Source organism: Canis lupus, chromosome 19 (genome assembly GCF_048164855.1).
Source record: "Canis lupus baileyi chromosome 19, mCanLup2.hap1, whole genome shotgun sequence".
NCBI lineage: Eukaryota > Metazoa > Chordata > Mammalia > Carnivora > Canidae > Canis > Canis lupus.
Window position 1 is genome coordinate 18,555,619 of NC_132856.1, and position 23,039 is coordinate 18,578,657.

Consider the following 23,039-nt stretch of genomic DNA (forward strand, 5'->3'; position numbering starts at 1 on the left):
TCAGATCTTTAGAAAGAAATAAAGAGCCCTGAAAATGAGAAGTAGGTGGGTAAATATAAAAAAATATTTTTCTTTCAATTTACTCAAAGTATTTAAGAATGTTTAAATCAAAAAAGGCCTAGCTCTTGCATCCATTAAAACTGACAATTCCTCTAATTCAGTGGAAAAGGTGAACATTATGACATGCACAGAAATGTCATTTCACATATGAAGATATGTTTTAATAATCTATATTTCCTGAGTAAAATATAGCATATTTCATTATGTCAGTTTCATCTAGTGTTTCATTATTAGTACAACTATAGAAGCCTGCAGAGATTTTGCAGAAGGATCAGCCCAATTAGATAAAAATGAGAATCCTCTTTTCAGATCTAAATTTTGCATCACTATCTTTCTAGGAAGAGATCATTAAATTATGATTTAGTCACCAGGCTCTTTACTGATTAGAATGCAGAATACTTAACCATTTGCATCTGAAAACAAAGTGGAATAAATATAGCTAGTCCGCTTAAAAATAAAATAAAAGAACTTGAAATTTATCTAAATTTGAATGAATTGCTTAAGAGGAAGTACAAAGCAACTCTCTGCCCAGCATAATATAGTTTTTCTATTACGCGTGCCCAGAGGAAAACTGTTTTTGGTGAAAACAGCTAGGACTGATTAACTGATAAATATCTTATACACAAGGTAATTAACAATAACTCTTGTACATCAAACATGTTTTCTTCACTTTATCCTATGAAAATACATTTGAGGGTAGCTCGTTTTTTATTCTCAAAATGAGACTAATGATTATATGAGTACCAGAAACAATTACTATGAATCAAGAAAAGGTTTATCTTATAGTATTCCATCCAATATCATATCTGTTCTATTATGCAACAGTTGAATATCACAAACAGAAGAAAGATGATATTTTAAATTTTTCATAATGACTTAATGACCAGAAATAGGAAAAGCAGAATCCACAATGCATTTTAGTGAGTTTTCAAGGCATTGACAAGTGTCAACACTGCAGTTAAAAGAGAGAATAAGAAAAAAAAAAAAAAAAAAGAGAGAGAGAGACAATAAGGTAGAATAAATAAAAGTGAGTTTATTTTGTAGTCCTAAACATTTTTCTTTATGAAGTAAAAATTTGGAGGATAGTATGATTTTTAACATAACCAAAAATACCAAAAATCTAATGTACAAAGAGAAAACAATTTTCCATTAAATGTTACTCAAATAAAATGCAAATAAAGTTTCTTATAAATCGATATTATCTGGCAACTTAATTTTGTCTTTAATTTACATATCCACTCCCGAATTTAGAGATAATGAAAATCTAAAATGCTCACCAAGATATTTAATGAAGCATAATAATAAGCTTTGAAAAACTTAAAATGCTATTGAAATAAATTTCATTTTGATAATAAATTAATGTATTTACTAGGAATAAAATGCAAAGGTTTACTTACTAATTCTTACTCAACTTATTGAAATATCAAAATCTGGCATCAGATTTTGAAGGTGATAACTAACAATTAACTTCTCCAAAAGTCTGTGAATAAAGCAAGGCATATGTTCCACACTTGACGAATTACACACATTCATTATAAGATCGAGAAAAGAAAGGCATTCCCATGCCAACCTTCAAACCCTCAAGAAGAATTTATTCAAGCTATAACTCTACACTGATGACAGAGCAAACCAACATAAAATGGGGACTTTACCAAAGGGATTGTTTATAGAAGGGTCAGAATAGGTTTTCCCGTAAAATGCTGTAGAAGCCCAATGTTTTGTTCTATTTTATACTTACGGTAATAAACTCCTATCCTTTAAGTTATAGAGTTTTCTCACCATCATGTGATCTAAGATGTAAGGTGAAACAGCCTTTTGTTAGAATTATCTCAAAGAAGGAAAATGCAGTACATTCTCTGAAATAGTGACTGGTTTTGTTCATACTCTTGGCCTGCTTGGGAATTGGTAGTTAAATGAAATTCCACTCGTGGAAAGCATCACCAATTTTGTACTTACTACTGTCAGTAGGTGTAATCTTGTATATTTGTTGGAGATGGATGACTTTATTTTTGCTCTTGATTCCCAAGAGATTGAACTTCAGTAAAATATATAGAAAGTGTTGTTAAATGGGGCAACTATGGTGCATAATAAAGTCAGAAAAATAACAAGACTAAAACATGAGCAAGCATTGCCTCCCTAAATAAACAGATGTATTGGAGAGAGAGAAGAGGGGGAAAAATCGCATCATGCATACTAAAGAATGCTTCATCCAGAAAACAAATTTCTTTTTTTTTTTTTTTTTTTTTTTTTTTTAACAGATTTTTCCCCCTTCTCCAAGGAAAGGAATTTTCTGTTTTTTTTTTTTAATTTTTTATTTATTTATGATAGTCACAGAGAGAGAGAGAGAGAGAGAGAGAGGCAGAGACACAGGCAGAGGGAGAAGCAGGCTCCATGCACCGGGAGCCCGATGTGGGATTCGATCCTGGGTCTCCAGGATCACGCCCTAGGCCAAAGGCAGGCGCCAAACCGCTGCGCCACCTAGGGATCCCCAGAAAACAAATTTCTATACCTTTATTTCACATTCCCTGAGAAATAAATAGCCCTGCCAATAAAAATATGTGGTGTTCTGGGGTCAAAGTGGTAAACTTAAAAAGATCATTAAGAGTTTAAAAAGGGAATTGGATAACATGCACACACATGCAATTGACAACCAGATGAATTTTGTGAACCTCAGACTTTAAGCATTTCTTGGGCGCTGCAAGTGAAGAATCAGACAAAATTGTATTAATGATACCATTGTTCACTTAAATTCTCTTAGAGAAGAGGATAGCCTTTGATGTCACCTGAATCATCCAATACATATATATATACATATGTATATACATACAGAATCTGCATATGATAAACATGAAACATGACACCTCTCACTGAACCAGTATAATTAATTTTCCAATATTTGGAATAAATGGAACTTTAATATGTTTTAAATGTCCTCAATGATGAAAGCAGTTAAGTTGAAAATAGCAAAGCCCTTCCTGAATACCATAAGGAAGCAATATTTCCTTTCTGTATCTGAAGTTGGAATGATTCAGTGCCTTCATAACAGCCTAATCCTTACCAGAGTGGTATCCAGTGGAGATTTTCAGTATGAGCCATAATAGGGATCCCTTTCATCTCAAACATAGCTCTGATAACTGTACTGCTTGCAGGATACTGAGAAAATGAATAGAAGTAGAACGTCCTGCTCTGAGGAGAGCACAGGTGGGATCCTCAACAATCTGCCAGGCCAATGCCAAACTTTCAAAAATTAAGTGATCTTTCCTATTACTGGCACATACAACTCATACCAGTAAAATACAACCCCTAAAGCTGATTTGTTGTTCCTCATGCATCGGTACAATTACAGTCCAATTCTTTCAAATACCATTTCATTAAGGCCCAGTATAAATGTGGACTTGGCTTAGTAGCTAGCCAAGTTATGAAACAAATATTTATTCTGAGAGATAAACGATTTTAAATATCTCCTCGGCCTTTATAAATATAGTATTTCATCAAAACAACAAAATCGCCAAATTAGAGCCAAATAAGATGTTTTCACTTAAATTAAATGATTTATTCTCACAATGGAAAACACAGTAGTGATGTTTAGATATAAGCGGAATCCAGTAGAATAATCAAGTTCTTAATCATTATGAAGACTGTATCTCAGAATCTTAATCAATTGATTTTGTACTTTAGTTTCACAGTAGTGGAGATGAATTGGCTGATTATCTATAGTCTTGTTGTCTTATGACAAAGCACCACATCATTTTAAATTAGCCTTGATTTAATGGTACAGAATGTTGCCATGGAATAAAGTGACAACATGAATATATCCTCATAAAATGAAGTGATCCAGACATTCCTAAATCATTTGCTTTGATCAGAAAAGTTATATTTCAATAAACAATCAAGTATTTGCTGAATACTTATTATATACTAAAAATAAGAACCCTTATTCCACTTGGGACAATGCAACATATAAATGGGAAAAATTATATAACTGGCCTTAATAGAGGGCAGGTTAGACATGGATACAGGAATAAGGGAATCATTATAAGACTTCAAGTTGTTTTAAAACACTGATTCAAATAAATTAATTTAATTTAATAAAACACTGATTCCATCATATTGCATATTTCCTCATTCAAAAAGCTAAAATGTCTCCACATAGTGAACGGGAGAAAGTCCATGTGTCTTAGTTTATTATTAGAGGACATTACCTACCATTTTCAGTCTTACCATCAACACTCACAAACACCAGGCTTGTGTTTGCATCAGGGTATTTAATAGACTGGCTCTGGAAAAGCCCAGTTTCCCTGAATCACTGTAACTCCAGATGACTCACTCCAATTTCTCTGAATTGCTGTAACTCTAGATGATTCATTTTGGCTCTAAACATGTGAAGCCTTGTTGCAGCAGTTTTGCTTTCAGTTTTTATTAATAATGATAGTGACAATAATAAAGGCTAACATTTATTAAAGTTTAGTATATGTTTTGCACAATGTTAAGGCTTGCATGTACCACCACTTAATTTATACTCACAAAGATTCTATCAAGTATGTACTATTATAATCCACATTTGGCAGATGAGAAAATGAGTCATAGAAAGATTAAGTTAAATTGTCTAAAGTTATAGGAAGTGATGAATTCAAGATTTTAACAGAAGTTTGATTCCATAGTATATACCCATGATTATTGTCCTAGTGTCCCCCATGAGAGCATGTATTCTAAAAAGCTAGGAAGGGACTGGTATTTTGTGTATGCCTCAGAACAAAGACTAAAAACTACTTGGCACCATAGTAGAGCCTTAATGATTGTTATATAAATACATGGATAGACACATAGAAGAAGCAATGGAGAGACACTGAGGGCACAAATGAATTCAGAGATAAGATCTGAGATTTTTCTAAAGAAGTTGGGGGAAAAAAGGGTACTTTGAGAGAAGGCCAGGATTTGAGAACTGAGTAAATGTGACAGAAAAAGAAGCAGGAGAGTAGAATGTGACTTAAAATTTGAAGCCTAGGGCAGCCCAGGTGGCTCAGTGGTTTAGCGCAGCCTTGAGCCCAGGGCCTGAATCTGGAGACTCAGGATTGAGTCCCATGTTGGGCTCCCTGCAAGGAGCCTGCTTCTCCCTCTGCCTGTGTCTCTGCCTCTCTCTCTCTCTCTCTCTCTCTCTCTCTCTCTGTGTCTCCTGAATAAATAAATAATTTTTAAACAATTGAAGCCTAGAAAGCTAAAGCAATGGTGGTAAGTAAGAAACATGAGTCAAATTCCAGACCATGTCATAGGTTTGGACATGCTATGATATGCTCATGAAAATATCACAGGTTCACAAAGTGGCAAATGTGGGATTTTAAGGCATTGAAATAAAGAGTTTTGTTTTATGTTTTTCTGGAGGTTGTGGAGAGTTGCTGCTATGAAAGGATCCTCAAGGGTATCAATGTGGGTAGACAAGGAATAGGAATTAGCCACATCTACCATCATATTTTAGAAGTCAGAAGAAGAAAACTCTCAAATTATATGAAGAGTAAAGTGTCAAAAAATAAGAGACAAACAGAAATGTACAATTCCATGAACATTTAGCAGAAAAGTATGGGAGGAAAATGATGTTTTACAATATCAAGTAAATAAAAGGGCTTTAGGAAACCCCCCTCAATAAAAAGTAATTTTAGATTTTGGTGGAATTTTGGGAGAATTAAAGTTTTAGAAATCATATTGTATTATGAATGGGATTATTGAAGGAAATTAAGATGTTAATCAACTATTTTCAAGCTTTTACCAGGTACCAAACAGTGAATTTAGTAGTCTATATAGATTAACTCATTTAATCTATACAGGGGGAAAAAAACAACACAAAAAAAATCCTGAGTTTGATACTGTGATTATTCCAACTTTAAGTATGAAGAAACTGGGCCTCTAGGAGACAAAGTGAAATGCTGAGGCATATGGCGAGACAGCGAAAGATAAGGGACTGGAATTTGCATCTGATTCACACATGCTTCAGTATACGATTTGGAAGATCTGAAAAATGTACTTACTGGAAGCAACAGCCATACCCCCAGATGGCATTTACAATGTGAAGGAGATAGGCCAATAGAAATGGACAAAATGGAGATGATAGCTGAAAATAAGGGTGAACATAAGATTCTTTGGGACTGAAGGAATACTGAAATCAAGAAAAAATAGCCCTTAGGGCACCTGGATGGCTCAGTTGGTTAAGCATCTGCCTTCAGCTCAGGTCACGGTCTTAGGTCCTGCGATGGAGCCCTGCATCCGGCTCTCTGCTCAGTGGAGAGTCTGCTTCTCCCTCTGTGATCTTTCTCATTCTCACTCTCCAATAAATAAATAAAGTCTTTTAAAAATATAGGCAAGTTAGAGCACAGAAAAGCCCATTTTTATGTTACTGCTGGGCAGTCAGCTAGGCTCACTTCCTATAACAGTTAGCTAAGCATAAGACTGAAATTCTTGCAAACGACAGATTACCTAATCTGCTGTATGAATTGTTCACAAACCATGGCCTGCAGGCCAAATCTGGTCTGCTACTTGTTTTATAAACAAAGTTTTATTGGAACATAATCATGTATATTCATTTACATGTTTTCTGTGCCTGCTTTAAAGCTACAATGACAGATTTGTGTAGTTTCAACAGAAACTATATGGTATTCAGTGCCTGAAATATTTGTTGTCTGGCTTCATACAGAAAAAGTTCCTCAACTCCGGTCCTGGAGTTTTTGAGGCTGCCAGCAAATATATACATTGTTAAGAGTAAATTCCCAAATTCAGATGGTCTTGTGAATTACCCTGATAGAAATGTGTATCACATTAGCTATTCTTTCCCTTTCCCCATTCTACATAAGTTTGCAAACTAAAAGTTTGGTAGGCCGTCCACAAAGACTACAAGTGTTAATATTCTATTCTCCTCTTGTTTCTTGGCACACAGCTAGACCACATTTCCCAGGACCCCTTGCATCTGGGTGGAATCCTGTAACTGACTTCTGGCCAATGGAATATTGGAGTCAGAAATATATACCGCTTCCAAGGATGGACATAACACAATCTTTCAAGTTTTCTCTCTTCCTACCCATGTGACTGGAAGAAAAGGAGAAAATAGTGCCATAAGAGGGAAGGGGCTACACTCTCTGGATTTACTCTTAGACAAGAGAAATACAACCTGGAACATTTATAGTGATTTTATGTGAACAAGGAACAGATTTTTATTCTGTGAAGCTACTGGAAGAAGAAAGTTTTGTTGTATTAGCCAGCATTAATTACTCTAACAAATTCAGTCTATAAGTTTCTTCCCAAAATAAATTGATAGCATTATGTTTTAACCTTTATAATATAACTCATATCATAAGAAAATAGTTATTAAATATTTTAATATGTAAAGCATGAGTCATATGGAGATGCCCCTGCTTATAGTAATTATCTACATTTACCTAAATATGCTCTACTTCTATTTTCTCTATTTCTGTGAGTGACATTGTATTAGTTTGCTAAGGCTACCACAACAAAACACAACAGATTGGGTGGCTTAAACAACAAAAATTTGTTGTCTCACAATACTGGAGGCTGGAAGTCCCAAATTAATGTGTTGAGAGTTTGGTTTCTTTCCTTTTTTTTTTTTTTTTTTTTAAGATTTTATTTATTTATTCATGAGAGAGAGAGGCAAAGGCACAGGCAGAGGGAGAAGCAGACTCCATGCAAGGAGCCCGACGCGGGACTCAATCCCAAGACTCCAGGATCACGCCCTGGGCTGAAGGCAGGCCCTAAACCGCTGAGCCACCCAGGGATCCCCCTAATGACCTCTTTAAAAGTCCTACCTCCAAATATAGTCACATTCTGTGGTAGTGGGTTTAAAGTTTCAAAATATGAATTCAGCCCATAATTGGCACCAAGAATCATCCAGTCTTTCTTTCACCCTTGATATTTTCCTTTGCATCGCCTCACCTATTGGCCATGTCTGATTAAGTTTATTCCAGACTTATCTTTCATTTCTGTCTCTTCATCCCCACTTCTATCACCACCTAGCCTGTCACCTCATGCTTTTAGTCTCGGCTTTAGTAACTGTCTTTTAAATTGTCCTCCTGTATGTACTTCTCTCCATCTCCAATCCATCCCACCAACTTTTTGAAAATCAACAGTCTTTCAACTGATCTATAAAATAAAGATCATAGCTTTAGGCCTGTCATTCAAGAGCCTAGAAGATTGTGTTTTAAACTGATGTTTGTAGTCTTCTTTCCTAATACTTGCTTTCATTCAAATTTGACCACATTTAGTCCCCCAAATCACATCTGGTTTTCCTAACACTCACTCAGCATTTAATTTCTCCACTCATAGTCCCCCAAATCACATCTGGTTTTCCTAACACTCACTCAGCATTTAATTTCTCCACTCACTGCTTCTGGAACACCTGTGCTGTCATATTGATCAATCTTCAGTCAGGGTACCTTTTAGCTCTCCACTAGAATGCTTCTGATCTCCCAAGGTATTCCATGGAAATTCCCACCTGAACTTCCACAGCAACTTGGATTTCATTCATGCTAGTTGTATTCTATTTTGTATTGTCATTATTGTAATGATTATTATGTTAGGTACTATGTTAAATGTATGACACATACTACCTCATTTAATATTCAAATTCATCCTTAATATCTACAAATACCTCATTTACAGATGAAAAAAAAACCTTAAAGAATTGAATATCTTCCTCAAAAGTCAACACCTAAAAAGTAGAAAGGACACACTTGAATCAGAGCCTGTCTGCTGATTCTAGGGATTTTAAATATTCAGTATATAACCTCTGCATATTTGCATAGAAACTTGTCTCTTTGTGAACATTTCACTTATGGACTTCATGGATGTAGTCAAAGACATTTCACAAAATAGAAGCACATCAATTCTGTCAGCCGCCAGCAGACAGTATATGATGCAGTTTCACCTTGGTCTCTGCATGTTGTCAGCATCAGCTCATCTTCAATTGATAGAATCATGTTTCAGTCCCCTTTGTAGCACACATCGTGTCGACTACCTAGTGTGTGGTGCATGTGTATATAATATACTACACAAAATGATGCACAAATCAAGTGGAGAAATGGTAACTATTAACGACTTTATCCAAGAAGACTATCATGCTCACATATTATGATGAATAGCCATTTACTGAAAAAAAAGACAGGAAAAATTATCCAATATTGAAGTCTGTATAAGTTCCACTCGAGATATATATATATATATATTTCACTCTTAATCATTTCTCTCCCCTTGCATAGGATATGTTGGACACATATGACTATCAAAATTTGTTCTGCTGTGAACAAATTAAATAAAGTACTATAGCCACCAATTATATAAATTACCCATTCATGTTTGACTATATATATCTCTATATATACATATAGATATGTATGTATATATGTCTATATATATAGTTACATAAATATAAAATTAAAAACTATATATATATGAAATTAGGAACTTGAAGTCATCTAAACTAATTATCTGAAGCATTATACACTTATTTATTCATTTAAAAAATCCTGGCCATTCATTTTAATGCCATGATTTAGACTGTATCTACACCAAGTAAAGTAAATAACAGAGGTAGTCATCTAAATAATTCATACCAAATTTTAGCACACAATATTCAAACAGTTTTCCTTTGTAAATGATCCTGTTAATTGTACTCTGAACTTCACTTTACTTAGAAATAGCATCATTTCTAAATCAATATTACTATTAAGTCTGAATCATTAATTAGTAATATATTTTCTGAGTTCAGTAGGAAATTACACAGTGAGGTGGTGACCTGTGCTTAAGGGGATGCCTCTCGTGAAAGACTAATTTTAAGATCAATGTAGTAACAACAAAAAAATTGAAATGATTATCCAGATTGATTTAGTTGAAACAACAAAATTATATCTGCATGAATACAGTTGAATCTCACTTTTTCCATGGTGTTCTTAGCAAGTTAACAAGAGCTAAAGACTCCATCCATAAAACTTCTTTTCCTCAGGTGTATTCTAGGCAGTCTATAGAAGGAAAATTAGTCTCTGGGCCCAAAGAGAAAATCCTTACATTTCCAATGAACTGTCTTAGTTTGACAAAAATGCATTTGGGCAAAGATGTATGGGGCTGTTGTGGTAAGTTCTTCAGAATGAAGAAATGCTTGCAATGCATTTAGAAAACATGTTGGTGAAAGGCAAATGAGACCTAAATTTAGCTTGAATGGTGGCGAAGTGGATAAAGAGTGATTATGGCTGTTTGTTTTGATGAGGTTAGTAGCTTGGATCATGACCTCTCGAGAAAAATAAGATAGAGTGTTCTAATGGATTTTTCTTAATCTAATGTAGAAATGACATTGAATGATGGTTCTTAATTAGCATCCTCCTCTTCACCTGCATTTGATGCGACACCCCCACATTTGCCTTTATAGCCTGAGTAATGCAAAAGGCAAGCTCCTTTGCTGCATTGAGGACACGAGAATGACAAATTTAAATTGGTTCTGTGCAAATGAAGAAAGAGATGTTGCTTCCAATTTTCCACATGTAACTCAAATTTGTATTAAAAGGTCATAAGAATGCAAGACAATGGACACAGCGTAACACATCTAATTCCTTTACTAAATTAAATTATTTACTCTTGAATCTATTACTCATCAGATATATAACATTAAAAAACACAGAACAGAAAAATCATGGTGGTGAATGTTGATCATTTTCAAAGACAGTAACAACCCCCAAGAGTCTATGCATAATAGTTCATCTTATGCTTAATGATGTAAGGAAAGGTGCAGATTTATTTTCTCCTTATTGCTTAAAGAAACAGCCTGTTGTTCACCATTCCCCTTATGAAACAAGAAAAAATAAAAGACACAAGATAGAAAGAAAATAACATTTTGAAAATCCTTTCTCAATTAACCTAGTGTCTGTTTCTTGACTTTGGCTAACATAGTCTCTTACTCTGAAGTGTTTAAGTTACTTCCAAGATTTTTCTAGTGGAAATCTACTAAAAACCTCAGAAAGATACAGAGTGTTTGGTGGTGGTAGTTGAGGTGGGGAGAATGAGGTGAGGGGGCTTGCTGCTCTGACCCATGTTTTAAGATAATCTCATATCAGGAATTGAATTCGACATTCAGAATCCATTCCAATTCCTTATCTTTAAAACCACCTAGAGCTGGTAATTCGGAAAAGCTGGTTGGATAAATGGAAAACCAGATTCTGATTTCCTCAGGAGAATCAGTTTATAAATCCCTGCTGGATCATGGAAATTAAGCATTTCCCCAAACCAACCTTTTCTTTTGCCCTAGGATAACCTGATCAAATTTCTTGGCTTCATTTTCTCTATTGGGCTAGCAGTAATGTGAAACTGCCGAAGCCTTGTCAGATCTAAAGCCAATTTCAAAGGAAAGCCAGTTCCTTGGGGGAAAGGTGGCCATGCAAAGGCAAGATTGTGCTAATAGTTAAATTCTGTCTTCAAATGCCACCAACTGTCTTAAGAGAAAATGATATAGTGCGAGAGAAAAAGAGAGAGAAGCAACCTGAGGAAAAAAGCAGAAATGAATAACAACAGCATAAAAAAGGAGACAGAGGGGAATCAGTGGAAGAAAGCAACGAAAAACAAAAGCTCCTGCATGTTTTCAGAAATATGCTAGCCTGGCATCCGCAAGCTAAATGCAGACTGGTTTTTCACAAATAATTGGAAACATTTTTCATGCTGATTTGTGAATATGTGAAAGAATTAATTCAAGGTGATATTTCATACCACCTTCCAAATGATTCTAGTCACATGCATACACACACACACACACACACAATAAGACTTACTAGGAAAAAGTAGCTCCTTATTTACTTCATATGTCAATTTGTAATACTGACTTAAATTCTTTGTAATTTTGGAGAAAAATCAGCTGGTATATTGATAAGTATTAGCTTTTCTACAGTATCAGCTATTACAGATTACAATGTAGCAGATTATTATTGAGCAGATTACAGACTATATCCAAATATTACATAGAGAAATGTTTAGCAAAGAAATTTTTGGCATTACATGAATATGTATGAGTAAAATATTATTGAGAAATGGTGCAGAATAGAAATATTCCTGTTTAAAGACCTTTATCTCATAAAATTAGCTTTGAACTAAAGAACTGTAAAGTATATGAATGCTAATAAAAAATATGGGTATTGTTTACGTGAAAATTACCTAATGGTCAATCATCTGTTTTCACCTTGAGTGGCCATAAATCCAACATAAATGCAAATTAAAATATAGCAGCATTCATGTAGAAGTTATTAAGAAAATTGTTGGCTTAGGAAACTTCTGAACATAGCTTACCTTGGCTTAATTAATTTTGAAATTTCCAAGTAACTAAAGTAAAAATGAAGGGTTTTGTTTTTTTTTCAATTGTTTAATGACCCAAGTTATGCAATATGCAGAAGATACAAATCACCATTTTATGCCCTCAGACCAGTTACTTCCTCATACTTAGACTAGGACCAGGGATATTAAGGATTTAATTTTTTTTTTTTTTTTTTTTTAAGTGTGAGTTTGAACTCACAATCCCATAACCCCAAGATCAAGAGTCCCATGTTTTACGGACTGAGACAGCCAAGCACCCCAAGGCCTGTAATTCTTTATCTAAGTCCCATATGCTTTTTGTTTTGGTTTTGGTTTGGTATGTTTTGTTTTGTTTTTTAAGCTTCTGTTTTCTTTGTTTACACTGAATGTGAACATCCAGAATATCAAGTCATGATGATAGTAGCTGCAGGTCTTCATTGGTCATTCTGTCTCCTAATTAGGTGGAACAATGGTAATGATCCTAAATTTTCATCTATCTCAGCCTCATTTCCATTCTTACTTCATTATGGTTATCCAGATAGAGTCAAGTATTTAACTGAAGAGATTATCTGGATATTGCAGGCAAAAGAAATCTTGCATATATGCTTGTGTGTGTGTGTTTGTGTGAAAGAGAGAAGATCCAGTCTTGCATATCAAGTTTGTCTTTCAAATTAATCAAATTTGCCAGAAAATTACTCATTTGATGCCTACAGGGTTTAGTGGAAATATCATTTAATATCCTTTTGATGACAATGAGAAAACACAAAGCTCACATAATTTTTTTAAAGGAAATTTACTGGCTCATTTTTTTGGAATTCCAATAGAGTATCTTGGCATTCTGGCATGGTTGGATCAATGGACTCAAGTAGTCAGCTTTGGCCACTATCTCTTTCTTCACCCCCAAGAAATTACTTTGCTTGCTTTTGCTTTTTTGTTTAGACATTCCCTGTGTGATGAGCAAGATGGTCTCTGAAGCTACAGATGCATAACCTACCATCTTAGCAATCCTGGAAAAAGGTGATACCAATAGTAATAACAATAATAATAATAGCTGGTATTCGGCTATATTTACTGAAAACAATTTATGTTGAGACATTTTTAAGTTCTTTAATATTCATTCCTCATCAAAAGAATGTTATGAAGTGGTGTATTATTCTTCATATTTTACAAATGAGGGAAGAAAAATATTTTCTTAGAAAAATCCATTAGAAAATTTGAAAATCTCTAATTGACCTGATTTGCCTAAATTCCTAACATAATCAAAATGTAAGGCAGCCCAAAAAAAAAAAAAAAAAAAAAAAATGTAAGGCAGCCCAGTTCAAATTTCACCCTCATGACCAAGGGAAATGTGTAATATTCTTGAAAGAGGAAAATGTGCTAAAACTACCAGTCCTTTACAGGTTGACAATTGAATCAGGTTATGATCCACATCTAAATGTCAATGGCTAAATTTGAATTCAACAAATCATTGAGTATTATACGTAAAACCTTGCAAGAAAGGCATAAAAATTTAGGAATGTAATTTTACTCTAGATTTAAGGAGTTATAAGCAAATAGACTAGGAACCAATAAGTAAAAAATGCAGAATTATAAGCAAATGAGTAGAAACAAAGTGCAAATGAAGAATAACAAGGTTGAGAGTTTGCATGCAATAGAAAAAAACCAATAACAATAAAACAATTATAGTAGCCAATTTTATTGAGAACCTATTATGTGCAGCATATTTAACCAACCTGGCAGATACTTACATTTCGCACACTATCTAGAAGAAGTAACTGAAGCTGAGTTAAAATATGTAACTCATGTAAGGTAACATAAGTATAAAATTACTGAGCCTGGATTCAGTCCAGGACATCAGACTCTATGATACTCTCTCACAGATGGCTTTAATTCCTGAATAAAATATGACATCAATAGAATTTACTTAATTTACTTCAGAAAAAAAAATACACCATGAACTATCAGGATTCTTTATATCTTACATATTTAAATAATTCTTTAATATTGCCTTGTAAATTTGTCATTTGTAATTCCAATTTGTAATTTGTAATTCCAATTCCAGAAAATGTACAGTCATATTCTACCATAAATTCAAAATATAATCCCAACATTAGTTAAAAATAACATTAATGAACACACAATAAAATCCCAGTGATATTGCTGCAGTCCAGTGTGAAATACAAGCCCAGAAAGTACCATCATATATCAAAATAAAAATACATTTTGCTAAGTTGGTAGGAATGATATGTATATATTATTTCATAGCTACTGTTTAAAGACCAAAAGGTCTACTTGCAGATTGTGGCATGCCTCCTTCAGTGTCAGGTAAAATGTTAAGAACCATCCTTTGAATTTTCAAAAGGTATCTAATAGTTTATCACTGCAGAGTTCATTTGGTATCAGTTAGTCCCTTTTTCTTTACAAGGTTGGAGCTGGGAACAATTCAAGGTCATGTCATTTGGCAAGAAAAAACTTAGAAAGAGAGTATCCCATGCAGTGAACTTCAAGAATAAGTTGTAGTTCACATTCAAAGGCAGAATGATCTGCTATTTTAGCACACTATCCCAGAGTATACTTTATAGCACGTGAGGATTTTACAAGTTTAAAAAATTATACCTTTAAATTTTATTTTCAGGTGAAGTGAAACTGTCTCTGTCTTTGCATAGGAAGAAGTCAGTCGTGAATTTATTTTTTATTATTTATTTGTATTTTTAATTTTTTTAAAGTAGGCTCTATGCCCAGTGTGAAGCCAATGTGGGGCTTGAATTCACGACGCTGAGATCAAGACCTGAGCTGAGATCAAGAGTCGGACACTTAACCAACTGAGCTACCCAGGTGCCCCAATAATAACTTTAATATGATCAATATTTTATTTTATTTTTTAGATTTTAGAATTTTAATTTCTTTTGAATATGTCACTTTTTGCAAGCTACAAAACAAAATCAAACTAAGGCAGCCTAATCCTGTAGAGATCAAGGACAGGTCTTGCAATCTTCCCTAGAAGGACATCAAATACAAGGTGCTAATAGTGGGTTTATAATCTCTAAATAATTACCACTTATCACTTATCTACATTTTTTGTTCCTTAGGAAACAGCCCAAAGTCCAGTACTTAAAGCATGCTATATAGCACATCTCAATCTACAAAGACCAGAATGACCCAAATTATATGCTGGCCAATTTGCTGGTGGAACAAATCAAAGCTGACCAATGACTGGTGAATGGAGAAAGTGTTTACCTTTTGGCAATTTGCTCTGGGGTTTAAATAAAGTCCTGGCTGCTGTTAATAAGAAAGCAGGTAAGAAATGTTACAGATGCACCCTCACATATATGATTTTGCCAAGTCCTTCTACTAGAATACAAAATTAGAGATGAGTGTAGGGGTAAAACACTTAGATGTCTTCAAAACAAATTATCAGTAACATGAAATTTGGCATACTGAATTCTTCCATTTGCCACCAGAACACACTGATAATGAGGATTACTTAAAAAATGCTCAACTATGAAAAGGGTGGTAGTATTAATACTTTCTGCTACAGAATAACCTCTGGCTTTCCCATACCATTAACACCGCTACTCTTCCAAGATACATATGCACATGGAAAAGCTTGTCAGCTTTTGCCAGGGCAAGGAGATGAAAAATAGAGCATGTCCTGATTAGTTAATTTGTGATTGTAAGCTCAGTTGACATCTTGGGGTTAGACTCATAAAATCTGGCCATTTTTTGTTTAACATCTGCAAATGGCAGAAATCTTTAGCTCTTAGTCACAGTTTCTTCTCAATATCTTAAAGCTGGGCTCAGTCCCATCTGTGACTCATCTCCTCAGGCTTGAGGGTGGGAACTAGTCATCAAAATCTGGAATGTCATTGGTAGGAGTAACCCCAGTAGCCTTTGGATGCATAGTAGGAGATATGCAGGTGGTACAATTCTGGCAGGAACACCAGGATGCCAGTGATCAGGACTGAAGGACCCTGGTCTGCCCCTACCGCCCACCACCCTTTTTTGAGATAGCCAGCTAGCAGGAGGCAGCCTATGATGAGAAAGACGTCAATCAAAAATAGTACTATACCTCATATGTGACCCCATGAATGTTTTTCTTAAACTCAAGGTCAATGTAGTCATCATCTGTGCTGGAAAGCCTTGAAAATTTTACTTTACTACTGGGGATTCCAGTAACCAGGTTGGTAGAAGACAGAATCATAACAACACGACACAACTGCAGTCAGAGTACTGCACCAGGCTGCCCCCCACACCAACTGCTTGCTCACAGTTGGCAGTGGAGGCACCTGAGGCCTCATGGCATGTCTCACCTTGTAGCCATCCTCCTTGCCAATATTATCAATATTTTAAAGATCACTTTAAATTTGCCTACATGTGTTAGGTACATTGATATCAAATGCATCCTCTAGGACTCTATCTAGCACGGTGATATTTTGCACAATATCTGAAAACTATAAACACACTAGGAAGACACTAAGAAGAGCTTATGGGCCACAGACCCCAGAAAGGGAGATCTTGGGTGACCTGTTGATAGTTCAGGCTCTATATGAGTAAGACAAACAGTCCAAGGACTGTATTTTTTACTCTGTGTCCTGTTGTCTGCAGCATTTTCTGGCATCATCAACTCAAATTTGCAAAGGTGAAAACGTTAATGTTACCAGAAAGCTTCAAAGAAATTTTGCACCAAGTCATTAAAAAATCAATTTGCAAGCACAGAGAGGATATCAGGTATTAGTAACAGCCAACTCTTATTTATCAAGTTAGATAAATCCATTTTTTTAATAACAAAGAACTGATCCTGCAAGTAGGGAAATTTCAGAGATAAGAATTCCTTTGATTTTTGTTTTGTTTTGAACTTACCCTCACATGAAGTTTTTACTTACAAAATGTTTAAGGATATTACTTTTGGAATAATAGTTTAGAGAAAAAATGCTAATGTGCTTGTTTACAAGTACATACATGCTTGTATCTATAAATACATAACTTCCTGGGGTTTTCTGGAACTTTCCTTCAGTTTCTCAATTCCATATTACCTTGGATTGAGGATGAATATGTAAAAAAGATAAGGAAGAAATATAATATATAATATATATATATATAACATAGTGTGATGTACTATACTATAATAAATATAACATCTAGTGGCAGAAACACTTAAGCACATGCATATAAATGGGCACAATTGTAGCTTATTTATTATACACTGAGAACAGTGAGATATCTAGCATTGAGGGATGTGTTGGAGAAGAAGGGTAACAGGAAGAGAAGTAGTCATTGATGATAAGTATTCAGAATGATGCAAAGGAGTCTGATTTATGTGAATGTCGAGTGGGCACTCATGAAGGATTGGAGCAACAGAAGTGGCATGGCTCTGTAAGTGTGACTTTCCATGGTGAGTAAGATAGATTTGCAGAGAGAGAAGAATCAAGAAATGAGCTAAGAAGATATTGCAATGATCTAATCATGATGTTGATATGGTGGCAGGATGGGGATGGAGAGCATGATGGCATGATGCATAGGAAAAAACACTTCAAAAACAGATTTGAGAGAACCTAGTGTCTTTATCTCCTGTGTACCAAACCTAAACTAAGGATTCAAGTTGGCCCATTATGGAAAATGGGAGAGAAGTCCTCATAGAAACACCAACTGTGAGATTTTGGGCTCATTATGTTTTCCCTTGAGACTCAGTTTTTACATCTTACAGATGTACAGATGTACACATTATCAGTAGAGGCTTTCAGCTCTGATATTTTGTTTCTGTACTACAATACACTGGAGGGATGGCCAGAGTTAAAGAGACTGAAATGAGATAAAGAAAAGGTAAGAATGCGTAGTGGTTTGAATAATGGGCATTTAATACGTACCTGGAATTGTGTTAGTTTTTTTTTTTTTTTTTGAATTGTGTTAGTTTTTAAAATACTTATTATCTTAGTTCTCATAACAAACCAATAAGAGAAGAGGTAAATAAATCAAAGAAGAAAGAAAGAAAGAAAACTGAACAAAGAGAACTACTTGTCAAGGGAGGCAGCAAAGTATCCTCTGGAGAAAGATTGGATAAACTGGAAAGGGTAGAAATCTGAGGGTTTGGGGGTTGAGTCTGGCTTAAGTGGCTTCGGGTTTAGTTTAATATGAACTCCATGATATCTCTTGTTTATTTAACTCCCAATGGCCCATCTGTAGAGAAAGGGCAGCAACACCCATCTTAGTTTGCAGTTACCAGCAGGGCTGTGAATCTTTTTTTTCCCCCCTGACTTGCCAACCTCAGACCACTACATTCCTGTAGCTGCCTCTTTACTACGCCATTTCAGTAGCAAATGCATTGTTTTGCACGTCTCTTGACCAGGAGCAAAGTAGGGAACAATTCTTTAGATGACATTAGCACTTGAGTTTAGACTAACGATGCCAAATCTGATTTATATTGTCTTTCCCCAGCCATATGATCTAGCATTCTCCTTGCCCTTTCAATGCAGCTGTACATTAAGCTGCATGCTTTAGAGGTTTTCTCCAACAACTCCCAGACCACTTTCCTAATCAGTATTCAGCAGTATCTTTCCTTTCAGCAGATGCACATTATTTTCTTCTCCCTTTGTTCCTAAGGTTTCTTCTAAGGTTTATCCACATTGACTGCCTTTGCTGTTTATCATCCTAATTTTAATAATGACCCCAAGACCTATAAAAAAATATACATTTAAGTTGCTTGACAGCAAAACACACCACTGTTTATAGGAAAATGAAGAGATAACATTTATAAGGAACGCCTAAAAAAAAGACATTGTTCTTCAATTGGGTGGTCCAGTATTGACAAAATTTATAAAGTTTCAAGATTTATGATAGAATCTCGTTTTAGCCCCTTAAGAAAACATTTTATCTGAGTGTATATAAAATCATTTTCATCAAGATAGAGACACTGGCTTCAGTTTAATTTTGGAAGAGAAAGAACTAGTACATTCTTGCTTTATGAAGTTATTACAAGACTACTTTTTAGAAAAGGTCTGCATGTTATTTTTTTAAAGACAACATTGCAAAATTGTCGGTGAGTTACTTTTAGGTATATATAAATCATTTTCAGCTTTCTTGATATGAAAATGTGAAGAGCTTCATGAAAAGCAAATAATATGAGGTGTTGGTTAAAGATAATAATCTTTTCATTCCCTGGCTCGCAGACTGTGCCAGGGAGAAAACACAGGCAAACAAAAGCATTAAGTCCCCAGGCTTCCAAATGAGAAATAGTCATGATTACAATCCATCAGTTCACTCAAGTGGTGTTAGCTGTGACTCACCAGTTGAATTCTGGCTCTAATTGCCATTACTCAAACTATGCCTATTTATCACCAGACAGGACAAAATGGCTGTCTTTGTAGCCCAGCTTTACAGCAGCACATTTGCAACAATCAGCACTTGCGATTGTTCTCATTCATGCCTCCAAGAATATAAATTGCACTGAATGGTGAGAAATAGCAAGATGAGTAATGCTTAATTTCTAAGTCAATCAGATTATGCATCCATCCATCCATCCATCCATCCATCCAATATATATGTCCTAGACATTGTGCTGAAATGTTGGGGGAATAAACAGTAATTAAGCGATTTCATTTTCATTTTGGTTGTACTGAAATTAGAAGGATCCAGAGAAGATATACTTGGACTGAGCTGGTAGGTCATGTTGTGACCCAATTACTCAACAACAAGATTTGTCTTATGTGAATAACATAAGAAGGTTGACAACCAAGTTGTCTATTAGCCTCTTTACCTCTGTGACCATAGCACTGGTGCAAACTTTGTTTGCCTGCATTACCTCAAAGTCTAAGTGACCATCCTCCTCTCTTGTTCCTATTCAGTCAAATCCAATAGAACCACTAGAAAGAGCCCATTAAAACATGTCAGAAAAAAAAATGTCAGAAAACAAAAACAAATACAAAAACAAAAAGCATGTCAGATCATGTAGCTCTTCTCTTCTTCCATCTACCTTGGAGTTAAAGTTATCACAAAATGCTTATAATGTTCTAAGAGATCTTCATTCTTCTATTGCTGTTATGTGTCTAATATCACTTCCTCCATATTGCCTTCTCTTCCCCCTGCTCCCACCCCAGCTACCTTGCTATTCTTTGAATAGGTAGACTCTTGCCTCAGAATTTGAACTCAGTATTCCATCTGCTGGATCACTGTTCCCCCAGATATCCACTTGCATGGCTCTCATTTCTTTCAGGTTTTCACTCAAATGTTCCCCTTCTCACAGAGACTAAATCTGATTAGCCTACTTAAATCTGTACACAACTCCATTCATCAGATTCTCACTAACATATCCCTCCATCCCTTCATTTCCTTTCCCTGCAAAACACAGGATAACACTTAAAAACATGACTTGCTTTATTTTTCACTTTTATTTATCTGTCCCTTCTCACTGAATTTTTTTTCTGTTGTTCTCTGAATTTCCAGTGAAAAGAAGAGTGCATGATGAATCATGGTTTTTCAACACATACATGTGAAATGCATGATTCTTGGGCTACTATCCAATGCTTCTGTCCAAGAAGTCCATTCAGGAAATTTCTCCTCCAAGTATTTTGTGGCTAGACCAAAGCCTATTTGTCCTCTAACTAGACCATATCCTTTCCACATCAACTACATGTTTTTATTAGACTCATTTATTCATTCGAGATGCATTACTACATCAGGCATTTACAAGGTATCATCTATGAGATGAACTACAAGTGCTATGCTGGGAATTCAATCAAAATGTGGAGACTCAGACCTCAAATATCACAGTCCTGGTAAAGACTTACATATAGAGCACAGGTGTAGAATAGTATACCAAGTGTTATTTTGAAGGTCAGCCTGCCATTCCTGGAGTGAGGGGAAGAAGCTAGTTTGGGCATCTAGGAAAGACTCCAAAAAGGAAGTTATTTTGACATAAGCTTGCAAACTAGCAATCAGCAGTCTGCCTCCGGACTGCAGATGTATTTAACATGGCATGAAGAATGTTCTCTTTTTCCTTTGAAATAATTAAATGAGCAAATAAGTAAATTCATACACCTTGATTTTAAAATGGGATGCCTCATATTAAATTATGGATTTCTCACTGCTCCTGAAAAAATGTAAAAAGGAAATAGAAGGTATGACAGTACTGTAGCCATATCCCGCATGGCAGTTATGAACCTGGAGTGATTATTGTGTTTCTATCAAAATTCTTTTGTCTAAAAGAATAACCAAGAATAGAAGAAATATTAAAAAGAGGGATAGAACATATCTCTTGTTGCAAGTGTTATTTCTATGTGTTTAATATGCATCCACCAGCACACTCCTCTCATTTACTTTGTTTCCCTCTCCCTGTAGATATCTGAGATTGTTTGATGTGATGTAGACCTTGAAAGATGAGTCAAGAAGGACACTACAGGCAGAGAGGGAGCAGGAAGGTCAAGAAGAAGATATTATGCTCAGAACACGTGGATTGCCAGAGAGAAGAGCATATAGAAGGAACTGTGAAGAGTAAGGCCACAGACAAAGGTTGTGACCAGACGAGAAAGGCCCTTTTTTAAAATGCTAAAATATTGAGATTATCTGTTGGGGGAAAACTGAAATGAACGTATTTTCAAGCTGTGGAATGAGTTAAACATTAAATCTGTTAGGATTGTGAAATAAAAAGTCATAAATAAAACAAAATGAAGGTCTGAGGGATTTCCTGTAAATTCAGGGACAGGAACTTGACTAGAGCTCTTCCAGCTAATCAAAGGTGTTTGCTACTCTCTGGTTCAAGAGTATTCTATGATACATTTGAAGCTATGGGAAATAATGAACTCCAGATTTGTTTTTATATTACATTTATCTTACTAGCATTAGTTCATACTTCAATTTACAAACTTAAATTGGTATACAATGAAGAGTAACATACAAAGAAACATGTGCACTGCTTATACACACTGTTGACGGGTACTGAAAAGCTATACACAACTCCAGGCTCCCTTGCTACTCTTACACCAAGGTTGAAGGTAAATATCCACCAAGCCCTTGCACCTCTGTTTAACGGAGCCCAAGTGACACAAACAAATGTCTTGTAGGAAGATACGAGAAGATATTTGCTTCCCTAATAAAAAGGAGAGGCCTAGCTGGCATAGATTCTCCTTCTTCTGTCATCTTGTTCCTATCAAATGCCAATAGATGATTGGCATTCAGCTTTCTTGGCAGCCCTGAAAATTTTTAGCTACTAAACCTCTTTCTAGTTTCTTGTTATGTGAAAAGGAAAAAGCCCTCTTTATTTAAGCCAGTTCTCATTCCTGGCTGTGGTAGGCCATCCCTAAGGTTTCCCTCAAATCTTCTCTTCCTGGTATTCAAATCTTTTTGTAATCTCCTCCCCTTGAGAGTGAGTTAGACTTAGTGGTTTGCTTCTCAAGAACAGAATATATTAAAAGTGATGGGATGTCACTTCCAAGATTAGGTTACATATAACTGTGGCTTTCATATGGAGTACTTTTTCTTGCTCTCTTGCTCACTTGCTCTAAAGGAGGTGATCATATTGTGAACTGCTCTTTGGAGGGGCTCAAGTGGCAAAAACACTGGTGTCTGGCCATAAACCCACAGGGACTGAGGCTACCCAACAACCATGTGAGTGGACTCAGAAGCAGATCTTTCCCCAGGTAAACCTGGAGAGGACTGCAGCCCAAACT

At 35.4% G+C, this 23,039-nt stretch overlaps 1 long non-coding RNA gene and 1 pseudogene across 4 annotated transcripts in view; one reads left to right on the forward strand and one right to left on the reverse strand.

The window, feature by feature from the left end:
- Positions 1 to 22,038, forward strand: part of LOC140609951 (uncharacterized) — a 33,387-nt gene extending 11,349 nt beyond the window's left edge. Inside the window, exons 2-5 of one of the 4 annotated variants that reach the window (XR_012011723.1) lie at positions 13,321 to 13,398; positions 15,108 to 15,216; positions 15,471 to 15,678; positions 21,712 to 22,038. This is a non-coding gene — a long non-coding RNA (uncharacterized lncRNA). The remainder of the gene's footprint in view (positions 1 to 13,320; positions 13,399 to 15,107; positions 15,217 to 15,470; positions 15,679 to 21,711) is intronic. The other 3 variants (XR_012011722.1, XR_012011721.1, XR_012011724.1) reach the window with 3 other exon arrangements.
- Positions 16,223 to 16,582, reverse strand: LOC140611280 (transmembrane protein 230 pseudogene; annotated as a pseudogene).
- Positions 22,039 to 23,039: the final 1,001 nt, after the last annotated feature.